Source organism: Nannospalax galili, unplaced genomic scaffold (assembly GCF_000622305.1).
Source record: "Nannospalax galili isolate Female #2095 unplaced genomic scaffold, S.galili_v1.0 scaffold115, whole genome shotgun sequence".
NCBI lineage: Eukaryota > Metazoa > Chordata > Mammalia > Rodentia > Spalacidae > Nannospalax > Nannospalax galili.
In genome coordinates, this window is record NW_008340588.1 from 7,348,390 (window position 1) to 7,359,034 (window position 10,645).

Genomic DNA, 10,645 nt, shown 5'->3' on the forward strand with positions numbered 1-10,645 from the left:
ATGAGAGAACTGATTCCCTCAAGTTGTCCTGGAGACTCAGGGCAGAGAAAGTAAGGTAGTCATCAGCCCCAAAGGGCAGGCATGCTAAGTGCTGAGAAGAGTTTTAAACACTAATGTGAGCAAGGCCCTTCCTCCCTTACCTCATTACCAAATAATCAAGAGGGTATAATCTTATACTTCATCTAGGCTTATCTTTCCCTCTATCACATTTGTCTTTTTTTCCCATCAGAAACAGTACATGGGTTCTTCATCTCTGTAATTTATATCCTGTTTATTTTAAAGTTTATCAGGCACATGACATTGCAGGCAATTTTGGCTGTTGATGAGTTTCTACTCTGAGCTTCTAATGTGGGTAGGGGTATAGCATAGCAGAGATTGGGTAAGGGGAATAGTTAGAGTTGCAGGCTTTAACAGGAGTCTAGTGTTTTCTGTTCATCTGTAGCTAGGCCTAAGCTGGCTCAAGGTACTTTTGAAAATGACTCATCAGATTTTATTTCTAAAACTATATAATGATATAAATATCATCCAAAATATACAACATAAATTTAAAAATTTTAAACTAAAAAGAAGTCAATAAGAATTCTCTATATAAAGGAAACATATAAAAATTCAAGTATTCCTATGTATTATTTTTTTAAGATTCTTTTAATAAGAACCATCGAATATCTAGGAATCAAGCTAATTATGAAGCACAGAATCCCTTTAATAAAAAAGCTACAGAACATCCATTAACAACATAAAGGACATCATCTATGAGGATAATGGTAATGAAACTTCAATGACATAATTTTTGAATATTTCTAGATTCTTAAAGACAGAAAGAGCAACTACATTTAAAAAAAATCAAAACCCAGCAACATTTATGAGAGGGTATTCCAGGAACCCTAAGACTCAACAGGTAAGGACAGGTCATTAATCACCACAAAATCTGCAAGAATTTGGCTTCTCTCTGTAAAAGTAAAGACAGATGAGAAAACTAAGCATTGGACTAACCAAAGTAAGCAACTGATATTCAACAGAAAGAAGACAGTGAGGCGATTTGAGAACAATTGATGCTCAATCCAATGGTAGGTGAGTGAAAGGACTGAAGAGGTTGGAGCTGTTGAGAGCCCATGAACTTAAAACTGAGATACCAAGGTTGCCATCCAGGACCGTTCCCCACGCAGAAAAGAATGGCAGTGAAATAAAAATTGATTAAGACAAAGAAAACAGATGAAGAAAAGTAATGGTCCTGATAAAGACAGAGGCAGGGCCTGTGACCAAGGTCAGAAGAGGAGCAAAGCAGGCCTTCTCTTTAAAGAAAAATTTTAATTGTGGGCAAATGCACAAAAAGAACCATTTTAGTACCCTCAAATCATAAAAAGGCAGATGACAGTCTGAAAAGTATGTTTGCTTGAATATTGATGAACTTTAGGGTAGGAACAATGGAAATGTATGGCTTCTGGCCTGAAGCTGTACTCGCCACACACCCTACCTTTGTGACAAAAGAAGTTCTTCCTGGTGGACAGCCTACAAGGACAGGAAACTCCTCAGCTGTTCTCTAAAGGTGCTCATTTGATGTTGAATGACCAGTGATGCTTGTGCTAGGAGGCACTGCTGGTTGTAGTAACTTCCCAAAGGCGAGCTGGAGGAAGAGGGCCAGTGGCTACTCTGCCTGCCCAAGGTTGGAGTCCTGAGCTGGGCAATCCTGTTCTTGTATAGTGGAGAAGCAACAGTTCCAAGTTATTTACTCCTGAGAATGTACTCATGGATGCACATAAGAGACACTAAGGGCTCTATGGAAAGGGAAACCTTAGCCAGGTGTGAAAATTGAGCGTGTCCCCCTGCTTCCACACAAATTCATCTATTGATGATGGAAGTCTTGCTGATTTAGGGTGTTTGAACATAGTCTCTGTCAACTGATAGAACACTGCTAAGTGATGCAGATGGGAGAGAATACATAGAAGGTCAAGCCAAAAACCTAAAAGGAGGGACTTCACTGCTAGCACTCCATAAGGAAGAGGAACTGCACAGCAGAAACCAGACTAGTTCTAAACAAAGAAACAAAACCTGTAACAACCTATGGTGGGGAGAAGATTTCAGAATGAAAAATGCTACATTATCTAAAATGTCTAGTTCTCCACCGAAAATTATTTCATTTAAAAAATCAGATTAATGCTTCATAGGAAGAAAAACAACTAAAGGCAACTGTTTTTGAGCTTCCTCAGATGTTCCAGATGGATTTAGCAAAGTGTTTTAGTTTCTTTCCCGGTTGCTGTGATAAAATACATCACAAAAGCAACTTAAGGGAGAAGGGGTTTATTCTGGCTCAAAGTACGGTCCATCGTGGCTGGGAAGTCAAGGCAGTAGAGGCTTGAAGCAGATGGTCACATTGTATCTACAATTAAGAAACAGAGAGTGAATCATGCATGCTACTCACGTCTCTCCACTCACACGGTCTAGCAGTCAGGGAATGGCTCCACCCTCAGTAGGTGGGTCTTTCCATCTCAATTAAGATGCTCAAAATAATCCCCATAGACATGCCCATAGACCCATCTCTTCAGTGATTCTAGAGTCTGTCAAGTTGATAACACTAACCATCACAACTCATCCCTGAACTTGACACCCAAATGCCTCATTAAGCCACAACCTTCTACTCCTTGTCCACATAGGTTTGTGACCATGTTACAGTGTAAAAATGCATTCATCCTCCTGTTTTCTGACTGTAGATGCAATGTGACCAGTTACTTCAAGCTCCTGCTACCTTGACTTTCACACTATGAAGAGCTGTACCTTAACTGTGAACAAAAATAAACCCTTTTCCCTGTTGCATGGCTTTTGTTAGCATATTTTATAACAGCCACAGGAAAAGAAACTAAGGCACAAAGATTTCAAAGCAGCTGCTGATAAATATGTTCAAAGAACAAAAGGAAGTCATGTGCAAAGAATTAAAGTATAAATAGACTCTCAATAAGGGACAGAGAATTTTGTTTGCAAAGAACCAAATAGAAGTTCTTGAATTTAAGAGTACAGTAACTGGGCTGGAGAGATGGCTCAGTGGTTAAGAACACTGACTAGTTCCTACAGAAGACCCAGGTTCGAATCCCAGCACCCACACGGCAGCTACACCTGTCCGTAACTCCAGTTCCAGGGGATCCAACAGCCTCTTCTGTCCACTGTGGGCATTGCACGACATGGGTGCACTTACCTACATGCAGGCAATACACACATACACATAAATTTTTTTTAAAAATTTAAAAAGAGTCCAATAACTAAAATTTACTGTAGGAGCTTACCAGTGTACTCAAAATGGAAAAAGAAAAAAAAACCCAGAGAACTTAATGACAGACGGCAGGAATTACACAGTCTGAAAAACAGAAACAAAACAACAGACTGAATAACAATGACTATCACTGACAGACCTGAGGGACAACAGCAGCCATACTAATATACCTACAGTGGAGGGTCCCCCAAAAAGGAGAGAGCAAAAGAGCAGAAAATATTTGAGGAAACAATGTTGAAAATCCTCCTAAACTAAAAGAAAGCATAAATCCATTCCAAGAAACTCAATGATCCCCAAGTAAGATGAACTCAAATGTCTTCACCTCTATTATCAAAGGTAGATCCTGCCATATGTATGTTCCATAAGAAACAAAAGAAAAGAAAAACCAGAATGACCATTCTTCTTATAAGCCAATAAGATAGAATTTATACACATAACTTATACCCAAAAGAAAGAAGCCAGTCACATGACAAAGCCTTGCTGTGACAATGAGAAATGGTGTCTTTTTGTTGGTACCACTAGGAAGAAAAAACAGATCTTTTGGGAACAAGTAGACATCTGATCACCCAAATAGCCATGCACACTTTCCTCACACACATAGAGAGGACTCAAATGTTGAGGCAAAACCCCTCTCATTTCAAAGGGGATAGGAAAGACTTTATTCTGGAGCCAAATATGACTGACCATGGCCCAGGAACACAGATTTAGGTCAACCCAAACTCCATGTTCCAACATGGTAATGGTTTGGTGAAGCTTTTATAGTAACAGAACAAAGAAAGCCACAAACCAGGATGCTTTTCAAATACATTGGTGGAGACATCAGACAGGCAAAAAAAAAAAACCTCTGTGTGGGCCTCAGATGCTATCTGTTGACATTCTTAGCTTTTGGGTTGGTGGAAGCTGGTGATCTCCTAAATTAATACATTCCAAAGGAAAACTAGTGCTCTGTTCGTACATTCCAAATGACTTACCTAATGGTCACAAAGCTGGTGGGTCATGTACAGATGAGGACAATAAATGACTATTAAGGGAGGAAAAGCTGGTCCAAGATAATTTGGCTCTGAACATGCAACATTCCAAAGTCTCCACAATTGAAGCTCTAATCTGTTAATCAGCCCTGCAGAAGGTTCCATTTGAAGGTGCAGTTTCTTTCTAGGAAATTCTTCACTATAAAATATAATCTAAGATTTCATGTAGTCCAAAATCTAAAATATCTAGAAGATGCTACGTTCTCTGTATTTAGTCCTATATGAGAGTCTGCACAGTCCTTTGAACAATATACTCTAATAATATAATTAACAATGGTGGAAAGCCTTTTTGGATAAAGGAATAATGGGAGATACAGAACAGTCACAACGAGATCCATTAAAAACAACGAAAGTCACACTGAGCAAGATTTCTAAGAGGACATTGACCTGGTAGTAGCGGAGTAATCTTGGTTACACTGTGGTCGTAGAAGAATTCCATTAACATGTTTTGTTTTTCTCCTAAGGCTTCTTCCTCATTCATAAACTTCTGTGACCATACCTGATTTTGGATGGAACTGAGGCCATACAAACTAGGACTGAGGGAGTGTAAGTTTTTAGTCCCGCACTTTGTTAGGTGGCTTGGGAGCCTGAAATTTGCTTTAAGGATTAAAAACATCAAAGCATTTCACAAGGTCTTCCTTATAGATTTACTTACAATATAATTCCCAAAGCACCTTAGTAGGGCCATGGAGTGTTAACTTTCTAACTGTATGAAAGTAATTACAGGAAAGTTTTTGGTTTTGACAAAATTTTTATGCTTATTCTTTTCCCTGACTTCTTGGCTTCCTCCCTCTTTCTTATGTTACTGGTGGCTACTTTGAGGTTCTTTAAACAACAGATTTAGATTGGAAGGCAACATATTTAAACTGATCTTTTTTCCAAAAAAATTGACTTCTTCCAGGAGGGTTAGGGAAAGTTTTGAACCACAGTCATATCTCATGTGATTCCCTATCATCCATTACTAAAAGTAACTTTGAAGATTGTGTTGGCTGCTCTTGCTGCTTTTAGCAAGGTATTATAAGAAAAAGATGAGCTAAGGCAAAAATATGCCAATTTGCAAACAGAGAAGGAAGGGGATAGAGAATCCAGAAATTTGAGCTCCATAGCCTAGAAAAGCCAACTGCTTCCACACTGCAGACAACTTAAGATCTACTGCCTCACCACTAAGTCCTAAATTTTGCTAAGCCAAATGCTCTATATTTTCGTTTCTGTGACTGTGTCATTCTAGTTTCAGGGACTGATTTAGTTAAGGTTAGGGCTACAGTACTCTAAGAAAGAGATCTAAAAATACAAAGGGTTGAATAGCATGAATTTCTAACTCTTGCAACAGTCTTGAACTATGCAGTCAGGCACAGGCTGTAGTTCATTTTAGTCATCCAGGGACGCCATTCCCCCCACCATCCTACCCTACAAGCTGCATTTGTAGGGTGAAATGCAGTGACTACGTTGTTCACTTTGTTAACAACAGAAAGGAGGAGGAAAAATCCAGGACTCAAACATTACACTGATGAGAACTTGACAAATGGCCATTTCTAGTTATATGGGGCCAGAGAACTGTCATCTATGAATAACATTTATCTAAGGAAAGAAAGGAGGTTAGATTTTAGGAGATGCCACACCTACAAATCCCTGCTTTCTAAATACAAGTATATGTTTTATATACTTTAAATTAATTTATATTTGAGTAATAGGAACTGTGTTGTAAATAAGGATTAAAGAGATAACAGTTTGACCTGAAAAAATATTTGTGTTAGTTTAACAGTTTTAGTTTGTATGAGACTTTACTGATAAGTCAATATGATACCAAGTAAGTTAATTTTAAGAAACATAAATTCATGTTGACTGTGTGTACATATCTAATTATATATAAGATAGATTTGAGTAACTAGAATTCTCTAATTCCTTTGTTAAGAATATGTTTTTTTGTTATTTTTAAATCAAAATACCTTTGAAACAGACAAACAAAACACATACCTTAAAACGCCTGGAAAATAAACTAAAAACAAAAATGATATTTAACAAACAGTATTTTATACAACTAGCTTAGATGCTGTTTTGCATAAGCAATTAGCATTTGAAAGTTTTGTGAAACAACAGACCTGAAGACACTGTTTGTAGATTTTAAAATAATTAGGGTACCCACTTATAAGGCCTTTGAATGTATCATCAAAATATTTTTAAATTTGTACATGTATATTTCGGTTAGGCATGCCAAAAATAAAGCCAATAATTTTTGTGTACAATAAGACAATGAGAAAGGAGAAAGAAAAAACGAAATTGGCTACAGTTCAAAAATTGTCAACACAAACAATAACATCACAACAATTGTCATGGACACACATAAAACAATGACATGAAATCTAGGCGCACCAAAGAGCAGGAGAAGGCAGAAAGCTTCTATTCTAGCTCTTTTATATGCAAAAAAGACTCAGTGGTCTAAAAGAAAGGATTAAGTTTGCCATGTAGGTTTAAAGTAATATCTCTTCCCCCCCTTTTTTTTTTACAAATAAAAAAATTTATTGAGAATTTGACCAAATCCATGCCCACTTCCCCCCTCCAGCTCCTCCCATATCTCCCCATCACTTTTTCTGACAACTTCATGCACTCTTTCTTTTTTTAATGGGGCTTTATTGCTACTCTCACATTTTCCCCTCTGGAAAGGTAACCCTAAAATCTTTTAGGGATTAGATAAAAGCATTAAATAAAAGCACTTTTGGTCTTTGGGAACAGAGTATGTTGCTAAAAGGCCCAAAGACGTTTTGACTTTTAGACAAGAAACTGGCTATTTTTCTTTAGGGTCTTTTTGCCCTCACTGCCTAGCCAATTCCTTCCTCCTATTCTTATCACACCCTCCTCTGAAGAAGTTACCCAAATTGCCAATAGGGAATTAGGATGCAGACGGCTCTGGCTTCTCCCATGCTAAACAGGGAAGCAGGGTGAGGCAATTGGGGTACTCCTTCAATGGTCTATCTAAAAGACTCCCAAATTGCATAACTCTTATCTGTAGGGTGAAATGAAAGTCCTTGACTGGTGAATAGGAGATGTGAAGGAGAAGTAAAGGCAAGAGTACTTAGCACTACAAGTTCTAGACAGGGAACCAGAAAAAAAGTCAGAACTGGGTAAATTTCAAATGTTCATATCAGAGTCCATTGGAATTGAGTCCACTGGAATTTCTTGATGAGAGCTTCCAAAAGTATCCTTCTATTGGGTTCCTCCTCATTTTTCTTTTGTCTGCCAAGGCTGGACTCTAGAGTGATGGATTCAGGGTTTGTTTTCAGGCACTTTGATAGCTGTTGGAGTAGCTAGAATCAGTGTCAGTTCCCTCTTAAAGACTTCTAGATAGGGGAGAAAACAAATTTAGCCACCATTTTAGAACAACAATGGGTTGTCTCCCTTAGCTACATACAGGTGGGCACTACAGTACTGCAGACCAAGATTTGAAGTCTTACATCTGAGCAGCACTTTATGATTCAGAACAAAATCATCAATGAGAAATAATTGTCTAAATGACATTTTATATGGACTTAAGCCTAATGTCTGGGAAGTGTAATCCCTTGAACTCTTAAAGAAATATACTGATCACTTTACTCTTTGGTTATACTTTCCTTTTGGATGTTTAAGACCATACAGTTGGCCCAAACAAACCAATTTATTTTTACTATTAAAGTTGTTGAGGATCTGTTCCTCAGGGGTCACATGGGCTTGGGAGAAGCCTCTGGCTCCTTTCTTTCACCTGTTCCATCTACATAAAGATAAGTCAAAAGTCCTGCTCGACTGTGGCTGACTTCACTTGGAGGCATGGAGGAAATGTTTCATCTGAGTCGACCCTCCTTTTTGTAGACTGGGATAAGTATCTTACAATACTGTGACTACAGCTATTTCCTGTTCAATTTAGCTATTTTACCTCAGAATTTTACTTTTGCCTTCTTCCATTCATTTTATTAGCATGTATTAATTACACAACATGGGTTTTATTGAAATTTTGTCCTCACCTGGCCAAAGACAAGGCAGCTGTCTGGGACCTTTTATAAAGATGCTAATCTTAATAACTAGTTTTGACCCAAAGTCCTGACCTTTTGATACCACCACATTGGAGATTAAGTTTCAATGCATGGATTTGGGTGTTGCACAAACATCAAGCTCATAGCAGAATGTGAGCAAGAAAGCGACATGTAAATTACATTGCTTTTATGATACAATTGCCTATATACTTATATATGATAAAGGTGCAATAGATTTCAAAAACCTTAAATATGCTCATATTATCTGGCCCTAAGGGTGATTGTATAGCAGGAAAAAAACTGTTGGAGTATTAGTACTTTTTTTTTATTTAAATTAAAAAAAATTATTTATTATTTTTATTTTATGTGTATGCATGTATTGCCTGCATGAAGGTAAGTGCACCCATATTGTGCAATGCCCGTGGAGGTCAGAAGAGGCTGTTGGATCCATTGTGACTGCAGTTACGGACAGTTGTTAGCTGTCATGTGGGTACTGGGATTTGAACCCCGGTCTTCTGCAAGAACAACCAGTGTTCTTAACCGCTGAGCCATCTCTCCAGCCCTGTATTAGTACTTTCTAAGTTTTGTATAGTACTATGTAACTTATATAATAAATCCTCTTAAAAATTGAAATTAGAAAAAAGTAAACTGAGCCTTTCTGAATAACTGAGTTTTAAAGAATTGGATAGAGACATTCCAAATCTGATAGCACCTTTGTCTGAAAGATTTTGTAGTGAGGCACCTTGTATCCTTCTCCAGACTGTGCTCCATTCACTTATTTTAGATGTGTGTATGTATCGCATAGATGCATTTTGTTTACTCTAGACAATGTTTGTTGAAATATATAACCTGTTTACATTATAATTTAGAAATCATGTCTATGTCTTGTTTTTGTTTCCTATCCTATATTTTTCTCATCTACTTAAGATTAAATATTTCCTAATCATTTTCTTTTTCTCTCTCTTTAGTATACATTGTTACTCATTCTTTTGACAGTTACTCTGGTAGTCCACCCAATCTGCAAACTTATCAAAGTTCTAAAAATATTGTATTTATTATTTTTATTTTATGTGTATGAGTGTATTACCTGCATGTATATAAGTACACCCATGTTGTGCAGTGCCTGCAGAGGTAAAAAGAGGGCATTGGCTCCCCTGGAACTGGAGTAAGGGATGGTTGTTAGGTGCCCTGTGGGTGCTAGGAAATGAACTTGTGCCCTCTGCAAGAGCAGCCGGTGCTCTTAACTGCTGAACTGTCTCTCCAGACTTTCAAAGTTTTATTTAATCAAACTTTTAATTTTTTTTCCTGAAATACAAAGAGTATGTGTTGCCCTCAACTTATATGCTATTTATCCCCAATGCTTAATTGTATTTTTTGCCATTAAACTTTATTACATTTAAAGCAAAGTTTCTTTGTTCTTAAATTTCTATGATCACATTGCATTTGAATGAAGTACACTAATGAGACTTTCTTTTAATAAAGTTACGCTCATGCCTACTGCAGCATGACCACTTCCTTATTCCATTCTTGTTTTTGAGGAATAGATCAGGATCCCATTAGAGACAGGCTAGTCTGCTTCTGCTTACAGTGAAAGGAGTTCTTTCACAGTAGCCTGCTCTTCCCTTTTGCTTTTCTCAACCTATGTTCTAATATGCCTAACTGTTTATGTTCCAGGGAACAAGACATATGTACGATATGCAAAACTCAAGCTGGAATAATTTGAAGTACAGGTAAAACTCTAGGCTTTCTCTTCTGCACTGATAGGCGGTTGTGGTCAGCATTGTTATACAGGAACTCAGCTTCTGGCATCTCATGATGAAAAGCAAGTCACAAGCACATTTTTATCTGAAAGAAAATGAAGGTAGCTTGTGTATTTATTAAACATTATGTCGGCAAGAAAATTAGCCAGAATCATTCCCAGCATAAGACTTAGAAAACATGGATTAGTTGAGAAGTTCTGTATGTGGTACTTTTATTACTATGCAGAAAAGGAAATGGTGCTTTGAGTGGTGTCCTGGCCACTCAGTTGCAGCTTCATTTGCTGTTTTGCTTAGGGATTAGCTGATTACTTCAAGCTGTGGATTGGCAATTTATATAATTTCAGGAAAATTCTCAGCCACATGTAAGCATGAGTTTGTTCCCAGAACCAATGTAAAAAAGCTAAGTGTGTGCATAGTGCACATCTATATCCCCAGCATTGGGGTGGGAGTGGGAGGACATGGAAGGGAGTTTCAGAGACAAATAAATGGATCCCCAGAGTGTATACAGAGAGAGAGAGAGAGAGAGAGAGAGAGAGAGAGAGAGACAGAGAGACAGAGAGACAGAGAGACAGAGAGACAGAGAGACAGAGAGAA